General features: G+C 48.4%; 1 protein-coding gene across 2 annotated transcripts in view; it reads right to left on the reverse strand.

The window, feature by feature from the left end:
• The window catches only part of LOC144762473 (adhesion G protein-coupled receptor F5-like), a 1,325,307-nt gene that overhangs the window by 1,170,148 nt on the left and 138,952 nt on the right, over window positions 1-16,207 (reverse strand). The window lies entirely within an intron of this gene.

A 16,207-nucleotide genomic window follows, 5' to 3' on the forward strand; every position in this document is an offset into this window, starting at 1 on the left:
CAGCAACAAACAGCCTCCAGAGGTCCAAAACAACAGCAGGAACCGCTTAGCAGGTCAGAACTCCCAGCAAGGAAGTCCAAGGGAGCTGGTGGTGAAGTCTTTGTGTAACTGAGACTTCAGAACAGGAGGCAAGCTCAGTTTCACACCCTTGGAAATCTTCCTCAAGCAGGGGACACAGCAAACAGAAAAGTGCTTTTCCTTTTTCTTGGCAGAAAGTAGCCACTTCAGGCCAACCCACGACAGCAAGCAACACAGGGCAGTATTCCTCTTCAGTTTCTCCAGCTCTTCTTCTTGACAAAGGATCCTCTTGATTTCCCAGAAGTGATCCAATGTTCTGGTGTTGGGCCCCCCATATTTATACTACAACATCATGTGTTCTCTGGTGGCAGAGAAGCCCTGTGCTCAGTCAAAACCAGTTCTGTCCTCTCTGGTACAGCTTCTTGGAAGGAGGTGGAGACAGCATTGTGGAAGGCAGGCAAGGCCCATTTAGGTGAAAGAATATCTCCTCCCCCAACTCTGAATGCAGCCCAGGTCTTTTCAGCTAAGTCCTGATTCGCCCAGACTCTTTGGAGCCTCTGCACATCCTCAGCCCCTGTCACTCCAAAGCCAGAGAGTCAATACACATCCTAGCAGGGGCACACTGAATGGCTAAGCAAGAAAATAACTACTTTCTAACAGTGATATTTTCAAATACAGAATGTAAAATCACCCTCACTAAAAGAGGCATTTTAACATTCTGAGTTCAGGCATACTAAACTTTATTTTATTTTCCTACCTTGCTCCCAGCAGTAGTTATGTTTTTAAGATGTTATAGGCAAACTCCCCATTCTATCCCATGGGAACAGGTAGCCTTGCAACAGTGAAAAATTAAATGGGCAGTATTTCACTATTAGGACATGCCACACACATCATGGCATGCCTACCTTACAACATACACTTCACCCTGCCCACAGGGGTACCTTGGGCCTACCTTCGGGGTCACTAACATGTAAGAGAAGGGAAGGTTATGGCCTAGCAGGTGGGTGCACTTCCCAGGTCGACATGGCAGTACTAGACTCCACACAGGCTCTGCAATGGCAGGCCTGAGTTACATTTACAGGCTGCGTATGTGGGTGGCACAATCAGTGCTGCAACCCACTAGCAGCATTTGATTTACAGATCCTGGGCACACACAGTTCACTGTACTAGGGACTGACTAGTAAATCAAATATGCCAATCATGGAAACACCAATCCATAACAATAATTTACTACATGAATACTTGCACTTTGGCACTGAACAGCAGTGGTAAAGTGCCAAAAGCATCTAGACCAGCAAAAACTAAGTCCATCACACAGCAAAATAACAGGAGGCAAAGGCAAAAAATACAGGGAAAACCCACACAAATGATGACAGGTCTAACAGTAATCAATTGGACAATGTCGCGTGCCTACCTTAAACGATCTGCTTTGTGGGGCAGTCAGTCGCTATCCTGCCATTCAGACTAAACAAACCCTTGGTACAGGAATTTATATAGCGCGAATCACCAAGCGGTTTCTAAGCGCTTGCTTAGGGAACCCGTCCTGGTATTCCCCTGTGAGATAACCCCGGCAGGGTATCCGCAAGGTGAAAGCCAGGCATCCCGCCGCGAGGGGTTGTGGAGATTAAGCAAGCTATTGCCCAGAGTCGCAGAGTGTGAACCCATGAATCGAGTAGGCACCGGAGCGAGAATTGTCGAGTTCATGGACATTTTAGGACTCAAGACCCCACCGAGCCGGGAATTGAACCCTGGTCCCGGGCTGATCTCTGCTTCCAGGTCTGCCTCCTACTTCCCATATGCTATATCTTATTGGAAAGGAGTGCTGTCAGGAAAGTTGGCTAACATTATATTGTGTGAGTGCAATATTTCTATAAACCAGGGATCTATATTTTTGGGATCCAATTTGTGATTACAATCTCCCATTAATATAAGCATATCATTACCATACTTTTTACACAAAGTGTCCACATCGTCCTTAAAATTTCTCTATCCTATATTCCTCATGGCTTCCCCACTGCATGTAAGCATTCATATATAAAGAAATGATCATACATGATATCTAAACTATGTTGAATGGGAATTCCCCTTGGAATGGGAGGCGGTAGGCTTTGTGTCTCTGGGGATATATGTGACCACCAATCTGGCACTGTTCTTTAGGAAGAACTTAGATAGAAAACTTTAGGATAACAGGAGGGATGTTAGACACTCCAGTTGACTGCCTCTGTTTTTGCTGTGCAAAGCGTCCCTCTACAAAAAGATCCTCCTGCCCAAATTTCTTTTTTGTTTTCAGAATACTCCATTTGACGTCCCTGGAAGATTTTTGACTGGTAGATAAGGTGACAATATTCTTTTGGTCCAGGGGGTACTGAGGATTGCCCTTTCTAGATTGGCCTGAAAACCCCCTGGTGGGTAGATAGCCCTTTAGAATTTTCAGTTGTATATTTGGGCGACCCAATTATTTCTGGATAGAGAATTGGCCTTTGCGACACAGCAAGAACCCTCCCGATGGACCTAAAGGGATATGTTTGGCAGTGGTCGGCTTCTCCACTCCTGCCTCCAACCGCCAATGTAGTCATAATATGGAGAGGGCAAGGCAGGCACTGGGATGGAAAGACAGTTGATGCTTTATACACCCATGTGGGAGGCAGAAGTACCAAAGGGATTGTAGGCAGTGAAGGGCCACTGGGAATGGGATCTTCTGGGTATCACTATGGTTGGGGTTGTTGTGTTGTAAAGTGCACTTTCACCTGAAATGAAATGAAATGAAAATGAGTTTTATAAAGCGCAAAAAATAGCTGCCCGGAGGCGTCCCAGCGCTGAGAAGACTAAACACGTATTTCCCAATGGGCAGGGTCCGGAAAGACTACTTGTTGAACAGGAAAGTTTTTAAGTTTTTCCTAAAAGAGGTTAGGTCTGGATTGGACCTAAGTTGAAGAGGAAGGCTGTTCCACAGTTTGGCCGCGTTCAGAGTGAAAGAGCGACCTCCTGCTCTAGATCTTTTGACCTTAGGTACAACAGCCAGTAAGGCGTTGGTGGAGCGAAGTTGTCTGGTTGGAAGATAAGGGGTAATTAACGGGCGACTGATCAATGGCCCAGTCTCCCAGAAAGATCGATGAGCAACACAAAGGGACTTGAAGTTTATCCTGTCTTTCACCGGGAGCCAGTGTAATCTCATCAATCCGGCCTTCACAGAAGTCCTACGGGGAAGCTGGAGCAGAGTTCGAGCCGCACAATTCTGGATTATCTGCAGCTTTTTTAGTGTGGATTCAGGGGCCCCAAGGTAGAGCGAATTCCCAAAATCTAGCCTCGAAAGTATCAGTCCCTGGACCACAGTTTGTCTGGCCTCAAACGGTAGTAGTGGAAGAATCTTCTTCAACACTCTAATGAGGCCGAAACAGGTGGCAGATAGCACGACAGCTTGATGGTTAAACGTCAGGGATTTATCCAACCAGACTCCCAGGCTCCTGATGGTCTCCCTGGGGACTGGAGGAGTACCCAGACATACTGGCCAGATCTGGTTGATCGTGGATGGTGCTTGATGCCCTAGCATCATAACCTCTGTCTTGTCCCCATTAAGTTTGAGACAAGACAGGGTCATCCACTGACTGACCTCCCTCAGACATCCTGCCAAGTCCACTGTGCCCGCATGGTCTCCTGCCCGCGTGAGAGAGACCACCAGCTGGGTATCGTCCGCGTAGGTAACGATCTTAATACCATAAGGAAGGACGACCCCAGCCAGCGGTCTCATATATGGTATACTGGCATACTGGCACTGAGCATGGTGTGTATGCCTAGCCCTGCTTATAGTAGTTCATTTTAATTGAAAAGTCAGGTCTCCAGCTACTTGGTGATTTCAAGAAGAGAGAAGACGGCTCTGATGTGGACTGGGAGTTAGTTTAGGAGTGATGTTAGTGAATGCTTGTCCTCCTGATCTTGTTCTGTGTTAGTGTGGGATGTGTGTGATTAGGAGACCTGTAGAGTAGGTGTCTGTGGAATGGAGGTGACTGTTAAGGTAGGTGGAGCCTAAGTTGTGTCATACCTTTAATGTGTGTGTGAAGAGTTTGAAACAAGCACTTTTGAGTATCTGTACCCAGTGAAGTTCCCTGATATGGTGTGATGTGAGTTCGGTGTGGGAGGTTGAAGATGCATCGGGCTGCCAAGTTCAGAATGGTTTAGGGAAGAGGTGTGATGCAGTGGCCAGGCGGCTGACTCCAGAACACGGGGGCTCACGGTTAGATCCTCGGCACAGGCGACAGGTTAGCCCAGCACCTTGTGACTCTGGGCCATAGCTCACTTAATCTTTCCAAAGGCCCCCAGCACTGGGACACCTCTCCGGAGGTAGCTGTGCACTTTACAAATGCTGGTATTTCATTTTATTCCATTTGTAGCATTCTGCAGGTTGCTTGGTGATCCTGACATAAAGGGTGTTCCTGTAGTCCAACTTGCTGATGACTAGGACATGGTTTTTCTGGTGTTGCTTAGGATCCATTCGGATATCTACCTCATCCTTTTCAGGGTGTGAAAACATGATTGTGTTCTTCCTCCAAACATTGTGCCTGTTTGCCTCACTTTTTGCTGAACTGTTATTGTTGGTTTTAGGACTCTCAACATTTTACTGCTGCTAACCAGTGCTAACGTGCATGTGCCTACTCCTCTTAACATGGTGACATTGGTTTGTCCACAATTGGCATACTTAATTTACTTATAAGTCCTCAGTAGAGTGTACTATATGTACCCATGGGTTGTAAATTAAATGCTACTGATGGGCTTGCAACAGTGATTATGCCACCCACGTATATAACCCTTTAAAACATGTCTTGGGCCTGCCTCTGCATAGCCTGTGTGTGCAGTTTTACTGTCATGTCGATTTTTCATTTAAAACACATTCCGAAACCTTAAACTCGCCTTTGATTACATGATATAAGTCACCCCTAAGGAAGGCCCTCGGCAGCCCATAGGTCAAGGTGCCGTGCAACTAAAAGGAAGGACATGCACTTTTAAGTTTTACCTGTCCTGGTAGTGAAAAACTCACAAATTAGTTTTTCACTACCTTGAGGGAGTAGATGATTGATACCTATGAACTTGTAATACTAAATCATCTTTAATGGCAATGTAGCATTTAGGATTACAACTTTAAAATGCCACTTTTAGAATGTTAACACAAGAAGATGATAGACAGAGTGCTGAAACCTTTTAGACACTCATCTCCAGTCACAGAACTGGGTTTATTCAATTATCATTCTTTACCTCACTTCACCACCTCAGTGTAGACCAAGCCATATGCAAATCAGTCTTGACCCTGTGCCTCATGGGAACAGTCCATCCGAAACTGCCAAGCTAGGTCTTCCCTGGACCGGACCCAAGTATCCGGGGACTGGTTTCAGGGTAACACCCCTCATCAGCCAGGCTAGCTTGAATCCAGCGACAATGTGAGCAAGGGTCCCTGTATGTCTGGCATACCTTCTAACTTAGGGCGAACAAAGGAAACACAAGGAGATAATTGACTGAGTTCTGAAACATTTGAGGCACTCACCCCCAGTCACAGATCTGGGTTTAATCCATCATCGTTCATTAGCTCACTTCGCCACCCCAGTTCAGAACAAGCAGTATGCAAATCCTTCTTGAGCCTGTGCCTCATGGGAACAGTCCAGCCCGAACTGCCAAGCCAGGTCTTCCCTGGGCCGGAAACAAGCATCCTGGGACTGGTTGTGGGGTAACACCCCTCATCAGCCAGGCTAGCTTGAATCCAGTGGCAAAGCGAGCAAGGGACCCATGTCTGGGCATACCCTGCCAACTTAAGGCACACAAAGCAAACACAAGGAGATGATGGACGGAGTGCTGAAACTTTTCAGACACCCACCCCCAGTCACTGATCTAGGTTTAATTCATCATCGTTCTTTAGCTCACTTTGCCACCCCAGTTTAGACTAAGCAATATATTTTACTTTACTTTACTTTGTGGATTTATAGAGCGCAAGCGAATCATCCCCGAGGGGATTGCTTGGCGCTATAAGGAGAAGGTAATTTATTGGGCGTGCACATCTAAAACAGCCATGTCTTTAAAAGTTTCTTGAAGCTGGTTCGCTCACCACAGGCCATAATGTTCTGTGGCAGTTTGTTCTAGTGGCTAGCAGCCAGATAGGAAAAGGCTCTACCTCCCTTCCTTACCCTATGTATTTTCTGAGTGGTGTGTTAGATCTTAGTTGTCGAGCCGGTTGATACCACCTGAGTTTGTTTCTGAGATAGGCGGGGCCTTTCCCCTGTAGTGATCTGAAGACCACGCAGAACATCTTAAAGCTAGCTCGTTTCCTAACCGGGAGCCAATGTAGCTGGTTCAGCAGAGGGGCCAAAGGGGTCTGGCCCGGCTTGTTGAGGGCAAGGCGGGCTGCTGTGTTCTGCACTACCTGGAGCCTTGATAGATCTTCCCTTGCTCCCACCAGCAGTGAGTTGCCATAATCCAGCCGACTCATCAGGAGTGACTGGACAAGTATTTTTCTAGCTGACAAAGGGATCTAGGGAAAGATCTTCCTAAGCATCCTCATTGTGCCAAAGCACGTGCCTGACACTGTCTTGACCTGCTACTCCATAGATAGTTTATCATCTATCCTGATGCCCAAGTTCTTAGCCCAGCTCCTAGGTGGGGTGACTTCACCCAGCTCTGCAGGCCACCACTCCAGAGACCAGATTGCTTCGGCCTTCCCAAACAGCAGAATTTCCATTTTTGAGGAATTAAGTTGTAAGAAATCCTCCTTATCCAGCTGGCAATGCTGGACATGCAGCTTCTGAATTTCAGTTGGGTTGACATAATGTCCTCCCCAATGGGGACAATTAGCTCCGTATTGTGCGCATATGAGATGGTATCAAAGCCATGGCCTCTGGTAATATTGGCCATGGGAGTCACGTATGCTTTACACAGGGTAGGACTCAGCACAGATCCCTGCGGAATGCCCCTGTCCACCCCTGTGGTCTGCGATACAAATGAATCCAGCTGGATGCTCTGGGTATGGCCAGAAAGAAAGCTTTGAATCCACTTAAGAGCCTTGCCCTTCACACCAATCCCCCTCAATCTGTCAAGCAGCATCCTATGCGAGATGGTGTCAAACGCTGCTGACAGATCCAGGAGGACTAGGATCACTGGGGTTCCTCTAACCAGTGTCATCCTTATGGTATCCGTCACCTCTAACAGTGCGGACTCCATGCTATGTGATGGCCGGAATCCGGACTGCGAGGGGTCCATATGCAAATCAGTCTTGAGCCTGTTACTTATGGGAGCAGTCCAGCCTGAACTGCCAAGCCATCCAACAGAGCGAGGACCACCAATTAAGAGAAGTAGCATAAGAGACCCTGAGCGAATATAGGATTCTGGGCCACCCCGAATAAACAAGTAATCTCACAAATATATACCACACTACTTAAGCACAGTTTGCCACAATTTACCAACGATGCTTGATGTAAGGCCTGTAAGTATCTAAGGGGTCCATTAGGATGATGGGCGGACTTTGTCCGCCGGTCATCCTCCCGGTGTATGGGACCACCCCCCATAAGGGCGGGGGTCCCGTGCCACATATTACGATGCGCCCGCCACAGTGGCGGGCGCTTCCCGCATTTGTAGCATTGCGAGGTGCCTGTCATGTTGTGCATTGAAATGCAGGGGGGTACCATAGGTACCCCCCATGTGCACCCCCCAACCCCATGGAGTCCCCGGGGGCCCGCAACGGGCCCCAGCAGGGGGACTCCGCATGCCTTTCCGTGGCGGCATTGCCGCCACGGAAAGGCATTCACAAATGCCTATCCTAATATGGCTGGCGGTGTCTAATAGACACCGCCACCATATAAACCCTTTTCCGCCCGGCCGCAAGGCGACCGGGGCGGAAAAGCGGCGGACGGTCTTTCCGTCCGCCACGGCCAACAATGCCATCGTAATATGGCAGGGGGTGTTTTGTGTCAGGATGGCGGGCGGATTGCCCCCGCCAGGCCGGCGGTGGCTAATGCCTGCCTGGCGGGGGCAATCCGCCCACCATCCTAATGGATCCCTAAGTGAGGTGTTGATTCAAGCAGGTTTCCGATTAGTCCAACTACAAATATTCCATAGGGCCTACTACAGCAGGACCAGACTGTTTTAGATAATGATCTCTAAGGACCTGCCTTCCGAGGGGCACACTACTGCATACCACCCCTTCACTGTGTTGCTTCTCTCCCTATCACTCACTCATCCCCATCATTGTTGCTTGCCCATATACCCACCCCCTTCCCTGTCCTTGCTTGTAGGTCCTGCCCTCCCTGTCCTGCCCAAAAAAAAGCACTATGATGCAGCACCTGTGTTGGCCATGTCATATCACTATATTCCCATTCTAATTTTAGCCATGCTGCACAGCCTTACTGCTATAGAACATTACTAAAAGACATTGGCAAACCAAATAGCTCTCCTGTAGGCAAGTCTTATTTGCTTTGCCAGTGCTTCTTTGTAATGTAGCCCTGATAGTGGCAAGGCGTGATATAATCACTCTCTGGGTGGTTCGTCTTTCGAGACATTGAAAACTTGGTGATACAATATGAATTGGTGATTTTGGAATGAAGAACTTGTCTATAAGACCCCATGGGTACCCACGTAAATTCACAAAAATACTATGTCACTATGAATGTGTAAATGACTTGATGAACAGAGGGGGATGTAAGGTAAGTGCGGGATCTACCGTCGTTCCAATTTATTGGGACTATTGGAATTGTTGAAAAATGTGTGTATTGGCAAATCTATAGCGAAGGATCAGATGTTTACTGTATGTATTTACTTGCTTGCTACCGCAATGCTGATTACATTCTAACTGGATGTAGACTGGTTTTGTAAGCCTCATGGTTTCTGGTTGTGTATGGTTTTTTTTGGGTTAAACTATACATTTTATAAGAAATCTAATAAAAAGATTTAAAAATAAAAACTATATCAAACTCAAAACTGAAATGGACTCTAAAGCAGGATTCGTCATCGCCCTAACTTTTTTCTCAGAGCTTTTGTTGCTTGAAAGATGCCACTTGGCCTACAATTAGAGAAGAGCGCTGCATATCTCAGCCTTTGTATTCTTTTCTGACTTCTTACCTACAACTCCGGAATGCAGCTCTTGCTGCCAAATGATCCTTTTAGCTCTCGGTTTGACCTTGGCATATTTGCCGGCATAGCTTGCATTAAGCCGACACTCCAGAGTAGCATTTTAACGTGTTAACTTGTTGATACATTGGAATCTTATTCAAAGAGTTGAAAATGCGTCTTTCCGGGTATTCTCACAAGTGCCATGGGAATTTCCTCTTCTGATAGAACAATGCAAAGCTTCCTCTTGCTGATGTAAAGTGCATCTCCATGCATGTTCCTCTTCGAGTATTAGTCTGACAGCGAGTGTCAGTATGAGTCCTGCAGCTGAAGACTTTTCAACAAGAAACGAAGGGAGCAAACAAATAAATAAATATGGATTTCTGTTGGAGAGGCCCCACGAGTGCCACTTATCTCCCATGTTCTGACAATTTTCAAAGTGCCATGTTTATTTTTCCTCCATTAAAGTAAGATTCTATAAAGTTTAGTGAATTATCCCGGTTTAAGATCACTTAACCCATGCAATGCATTTTTTTCTGCTTGTTGCAAGGTCGTTTTCACTGAATTTTTATATAATTTTCAATCAAACCGATCCTGGTAGAAAATCGAAAGCAGACTGTACTCTTCAATCAATCAATCAATCAGGGTATTTGTAAAGCACGCTACTTACCCGTGAGGGACTCAAGGCGCTGAGTGGAGGGGGGTGCTGCTACTGTTTGAAGAGCCAGGTCTTGAGGAGTCTTCTGAAGGCGAGTAGGTCTTGGGTCTGCCGTAGGTGGGTGGGGAGGGTGTTCCAGGTCTTGGCGGCGAGGTAGGAGAAGGATCTCCACCGTATGTCACATGTTGGATGCGAGGGACTGCGGCGAGGGCGAGGCTGGCGGAGCGGAGCTGGCGGGTGGGGGTGTGGAAGCTGAGTCTGCTGTTCAGGTAGGCTGGTCCGGTGTTGTGTAGTGCTTTGTGTGCGTGGGTGAGGAGCTTAAAGGTGAACCTTTTGTCAACGGGGAGCAAGTGTAGGTCTCTTAGGTGGGGGTGATGTGGCTGGGGCGGGGGACGTTGACGATCAGTCGGGCGGATGCGATTTGGATGCGTTGTAGTCATCGTAGATGTTTGGCTGGGATTCCTGCGTAGAGTGTGTTGCCGTAGTCCAATCTGCTGCTGACGGGGGCCTGTGTCACCGTTCTTCTTGTCTCGGTTGGGATCCACTTGTAGATCCTGCGGAGCATGCGAAGGGTGTTGTAGCAGGAGGAGGAGACGGCATTGACCTGCTTGGACATGGAGAGGGAGGAGTCGAGGATGAATCCTAGGTTGCGAGCATGGTCGGTGGGTGTTGGTGCTGTTGCCAGTGTGGTCGGCCACCAGGAGTCGTCCCATGCTGTGGGGGTGGGTCCGAGGATGAGGACCTCCGTCTTGTCCGAGTTCAGCTTCAGACGGCTGCTCCTCATCCAGTCAGTGATAGCCTTCATTCACTCGTGGAGGTTGGTTTTGGCGGTGTGTGGGTCCTTGGTAAGGGAGAGAATGAGCTGGGTGTCAACGGCATAGGAGATGATGTTAAGGTTGTGATGGCGGGCCACTTGTGCGAGGGGGCCATGTAGATGCCGAACAGCATCGGGCTGAGGGATGAGCCCTTGGGGGAAGCCACAGATGATGTCGGTGGCTTCGGATCGGAAGGATGGGAGGCGGATGCTCTAGGTTCTGCCGGAGAGGAAGGACGTGGTCCAGTCAAGGGCCTTTCCTTGGATAACGGCTTCTAGGAGGCGTGTCTTTAGAGTGCGATAGCAGACCGTGTCGAAGGCGGCCGACAGGTCCAGGAGGATGGGGGCTGATGTTTCGCTGTTGTCTAGTTGGTGCCGCATGTCGTCTGTGGCGGCGATGAGGGCTGTCTCGGTGCTGTGGTTGCGTCTGAATTCGGACTGGGACGGGTCCAGGATGTTGTTGTCTTCGAGGTGGCGGGTCAGTTGCATGTTGACGATTTTCTCGATGACCTTTGCCGGGAACGGGAGCAGGGAGATGGGCCAGAAGTTCTTGAGGTCCTTGGGGTCCACTTTGGGCTTCTTGAGGAGGGCGTTGATTTCCGCGTGCTTCCAGCTTTCTGGGAAAAATAGCTGTTTCGAAGGAGATGTTGATGACCTTCTGTAGTTGGTGTGCGATGGCTGCGTCTGCTTTGTTGAATATGTGGTGTGGACATGGGTCTGACGGAGATCCAGAGTGGATGGAGTTCATGACTTTGTGCGTCTCATCGTCGTTGACACTAGACCTAGAGGTCAAGCGGATAGCGCTGGTGGTGTTGACATGAGAGGTGGAGTCTGGCGTGGTCGGGGGGGGTCGTGGTGTTGAAGCTGGCGTGGATGTCAGTGATCTTGCGGTGGAAGAAGATGGCTAGAGAGTCGCACAGTTCTTGTGAGGGCGGGATGTCGTTGGCGCTGGGGTTGGAGAGTTCCTTCACGATGCTGAAGAGCTCTTTGCTGTCGTGTGCATTGTTATCCAGGCAGTCTTTGAAGGAGGATCTCTTGGCTAGTCTGATGAGGTTTTGATGTCTGCGGGTGGCGTCCTTGTGGGCTGCGTGGTTGTCCAGTGTGCGATCATGGAGCCATTTCTTCTCCAGTTTCTGGCATGTGCGTTTGGAGGTCTGGAGCTCATCGGTGAACCTGGTGGCTCTCTAGCTGGCGTGCCTGTTGGAGGGTTTCTTGAGCGGGGCGAGGGTGTTGGCGCAGTTGTCGATCCACTGTCTGAGGTTTCGGGCTGCGGTGTCTAGGTTGGTGGGGTCCGTGGGTGGGTTCTGGGCCAGGGTTGTGATCAGCTGGTATTCGGTGACTTTGCTCCAGAAGCGGCGAGGAGGCTGTTGGGTGCAGTGGTGCGTGGTTGGTTTCTTGAAGGTGAAGTGGATGCAGCGGTGGTCGGTCCAGTGGAGTTCGGTGGTGTAGTCGAAGGTGATGTGGGTGCCTGTGGAGAAGACGGGGTCCAGCGTGTGGCCGGCGCCGTGGGTGGGTGTGGTGACGAGTTGTCTGAGGCCGAGGTTGGCGAGGTTGGCGATCAGGGTGGCGGAGTTGGTGTCGAGGTGGAAGTTCAGGTCCCCAAGGAGGATGTAGTCCATGGAGGCGAGCGCGTGGGTGCTGGCGAGGTTGGCTATGGAGTCGCTGAACTGAGCCTGGGGTCCGGGGGGTCTGTAGATGAGTGTTCCTCTGAGGGTGGTGTTGGGATCGGTGTGGATCCGGAAGTGCAGGTGTTGAGGGTGTTGTCTGTGTGGGTGGCGACCTTGATGGTGGACTTGTGAGCGATGGCTATTCCTCCTCCGGTTCCATTGGCGCGATCCCTGCGGGTGACCTTGTAGCCGTCCAGGACGGCTATGGCGATGTCGGGCGCCGAGGAGTCGTTCGTATCCAAAGGAAAGGGTTTTTAGGAATGAGGGGAAATACTGGGTGCTCAGCTAACTGTTTACCGCAAAGAAAGGGTCAGAGAAAGTAGTTAAGTGGAGGTGCAAAGAGGGCGAGGGGATAAGCCCTATAACCCCTCAATATGTGTGTTGCACAACCAACGCACAAATTTACATAAAGGACATGCCCTAAGCACACTGCAATGAGAATCAAACATGGGATTGTATCCTGTTAATTCAAAACATATTCGCAACACAGCTGCCAAGAAAAACACAGTTCCTTTAGATTGATGGACTCTTCGTTTAATAGTTCTTGCACGCCAGCCGACACGTGTTTCGTCACAATTGGAATGTAATTTCCGTGACTCTGAGGGCTTTAGGAAAGGAAAGGTGTAGATGAAGTTCGCGAAGCCAGTGATAATTCCGACCCGGCTTCGCTCAAGACCAGGTGTGTTATGTAGAAGGTCCACGTCAAGGACCCGTGAGTTCGGGTATCAAGAGCTCGTGTGTGAGATCTTGGTCGTTAACTTTATTCATAGGAACGAAAGTGGGGCTTGTTAGGTCCTCCACGGAGGTCCGAAGTACCATAATGGTGTTTCAGAAAGTCTCGTTTTGCAGGCTGGTGGTCGGTTACATACGGCGAACGTATCTGTTCCCGTGTGTTCAAGGGCCCGGGTTGCCGGTCTTGCTTGTTCTTCAGCGCTGCAGGTTCGTAGGGTGGGTCGATCGTGTTCCTGGTAGTGGCCGAGGAGTCGTTCCACCAGGTCTCGGTCAGGAAGGCCACGTCTGGGGCGGAGTTGTCGAGCAAGTCCCAGAGCTCGACGGCATGTTTGCGTGCGGAGCGTGGTTTGCAGCGGAGGTGGTTGGGACCAGTCCTTGGAAGTTTGGAGGTTCTGTCGCAGGTGAAGCTGCAGGTGCGGTAGGAGAATGGTCTGTGGGTCCTTTTCGGGGCGGCCTGGAAGCAGATGTGGTTTTGGCCGTTGTTGAGTGCGAGAAGGGTGGTGGCGTCGTATCGGAGTCTGGTGGCGTGGCGTTCGCGGGGACAGAGGTTCTGACACTGGGCGCGGTCCAGACGTGGACGGGCGCAGACAGGCTTGCCTCTGGCCCACCCGCTGCGTGCGCACGCCATTTAGGGTGAGGAGGGAGGAGCAGCTTGGAGGCAGGAGCAGGGTGGCGAATGGGAAAGCGAGGGGGCCGGGCCGCACGGGCGCAGTGGTGCGAATGGCTGGTCAACAACGGAGGGGAGTGAACAGAACAGCGATGAGGGCAAACATAGACAAACACAGAGCACGAAGGGGCAGAGAAGTAAAAAAACAGTTTAAGTGCAGAAATGGGAGAAAGAGCTGGGGCACAGGGGACAGCAGCTGCAAACTCAGGGTCAAGGGTCGCTTAAAATTTACCTTCTTTGAAAACACAAAGTTTTCTACAGATTGAGAGAAAAAAGAAAAGTGCAACTTCACACACACACTCCTAATCCATTGCCTTGTGTGTGTATATTTTTCGGTTTTTTGCACTTATTTCTTTATATTTCACCTCCACCCTCTGCTTTCACCATAATTCAACAGGAAACAAATTAAGAATTTTGAATTGTTTACTTCAAGATGAACTTAGATGATTTGTGTTTTTAGGCGTATTCACAAATACAGCTTTTTTTTAAATTGTATTTTTATTCTATTTTCATAATTTTCAAATTATTAGAGGAACCTGAAAAATGTTTGTCTTTTCAAGAGTCTAATTTAAAATGATCGCAAAAAGTCTCAGCTTATTATCAAAGGTTTTTCGAGTCTAATGGCTGACTAGTGCTCTTTTCGAAGTAATGTTGACGTGATAAATCTTCTTCAGGTATTGCCCCCAAGATGTGCAAAATAGCTTGACTTTTTTCCTTTTAGTTATGACACCAAGCAGTTCAAGCCGTAGTGAAAGCATATCCCTTTTTCTATAAAGTTCTCTGTGTTGATTACTATAATTACAAGTACTGTCAGGAGACCATGATGTACAAACGAGTACCCTATTCACTCTCATAACAACTTGCAACTAAAAAAAGTTATTTAGGCATATAGAACTTGTAGCGTCTTGTAAATAAATTAACTCTGCAACTTTTTTGATTTCCACTATACACAGTAGGCCTGTGATGTGAGCGCTGGAGCGATGAGTTGAAGACAGGCTTAGAATGTTGAATTCTGACTTACACGCATTAGGATAGAGACGTACAACTACTCTCGGTGTGTGGCTTGGTTATTGGCGAATACCGGGGCTGATAGAATGCTACAACTGGCGACAAGATGGGGGATTGGAAGCCCATACACTGAAAGCACCCTTCTAAAGAGTTTACCCTGGTCCAGTAAACTGTTTATTTGTGCCACGTGTGCCGCAATCAAAGTGCAAAATCAGCGCTAGCACTGATGGAGTCTCAGTGCAACACCAGCCTATGTAAATGCTTGACGATAAAGAAAAAACATTGAAAGTCTACATGTCTGTGGGAAGGAGATGAATGAAACTGCCACAAATTAAAATGTACTGCACCATTATGCAAATGAATGCCACATGATAAACAGTAAGAACGCTGAGGTTGGAGGCAACCAGTTTACAAAAGTAGCACATAACAACAAATCAATACAGATTAAAATCAAATGCATGTGCTACAAGGCAGAGATTCACTAGGGGTTTGTGAAGAACGATTTGAGTACGGAGCTGGTCAAATATCATAACATTAACTGCTAACATTGGGTTACTGGTATACAAGTTTACGGAAACCAGTAACAAATCATTATTCCACAACATGCTGTGTAATGGCCCTTGAAGGCGGGTCGCAGAGATGGTGTTTGACAGCTGTGTGGCCAACTACCAAAGCTTCCACACAGGTGCCCAGAACAACTCTCTCGACCACCCTGCAGCAAGGAGCTCTGATGGAGAGCCAGGACGAGATCCAAGAACCGAAAGTCATTAAAGCTGACCCCGAAGATAGCACATCTCAAGGTGCTACAGAAACTCTGCCTAATAAAATTACACAAGAAGCCCCTGAGAGACCACTACTGTCCACCACTGTATTTACTGCTTGTTAGACCTGTCATCCTTATGGTGGTACCCCCCAACTTTAGCCTGCTTACCTTTACTTTTTGCTGTATCTTTTTGTTGGCTTTAGGATTTTGAGCACTGTATTACTGCTAACCAGTGCTGAAGTGCATGTGCATATCTCCTGAACCATGGTGACATTGGTGTATACTGACAGGCATATTTACTTTACCTGTAAATCTCTTGTTAAGTGGTATTGCATATACACAGGGTCTGTAATCTAAATGCTACTAGCGGGCCTGCATCACTGATTGGGCCACCCAAACAAGTAGCCTTTTAAACCTGTCTTCAATAAAAGTCTGGGCTGGTTGACAGCTACACTTTGTAAATTCTCTCTAGACAGTCGCAAACAAAGGAAGGAAAGATGTAACAGAAGACTCATCTGAATTCGGAGTGCCTTCCTGGGCAGGAAGGGGAGACGGAGGGCACATTTATATTCGAAAAGGCTGTGTCCTGTCCCCACCAAAAAGAACTGATTAACCCCACAGATACCCTGGCAGACAGGGCTGGAATGAAAGGAGACCCGTGCACTTCAAGGAGCTGCTTTGAATTCACCCCCCAATTCAAAGGCACATTTGGGTCTGAGTACTGTGGCTCAGACCCTACCAAATCAGCACACCAACAGACATGGGAAGACTTATGCTGGAATAAAGACTGCTGTGCTGTAAG

Source organism: Lissotriton helveticus, chromosome 6 (assembly GCF_964261635.1).
Source record: "Lissotriton helveticus chromosome 6, aLisHel1.1, whole genome shotgun sequence".
In the NCBI taxonomy this organism is placed as follows: domain Eukaryota; kingdom Metazoa; phylum Chordata; class Amphibia; order Caudata; family Salamandridae; genus Lissotriton; species Lissotriton helveticus.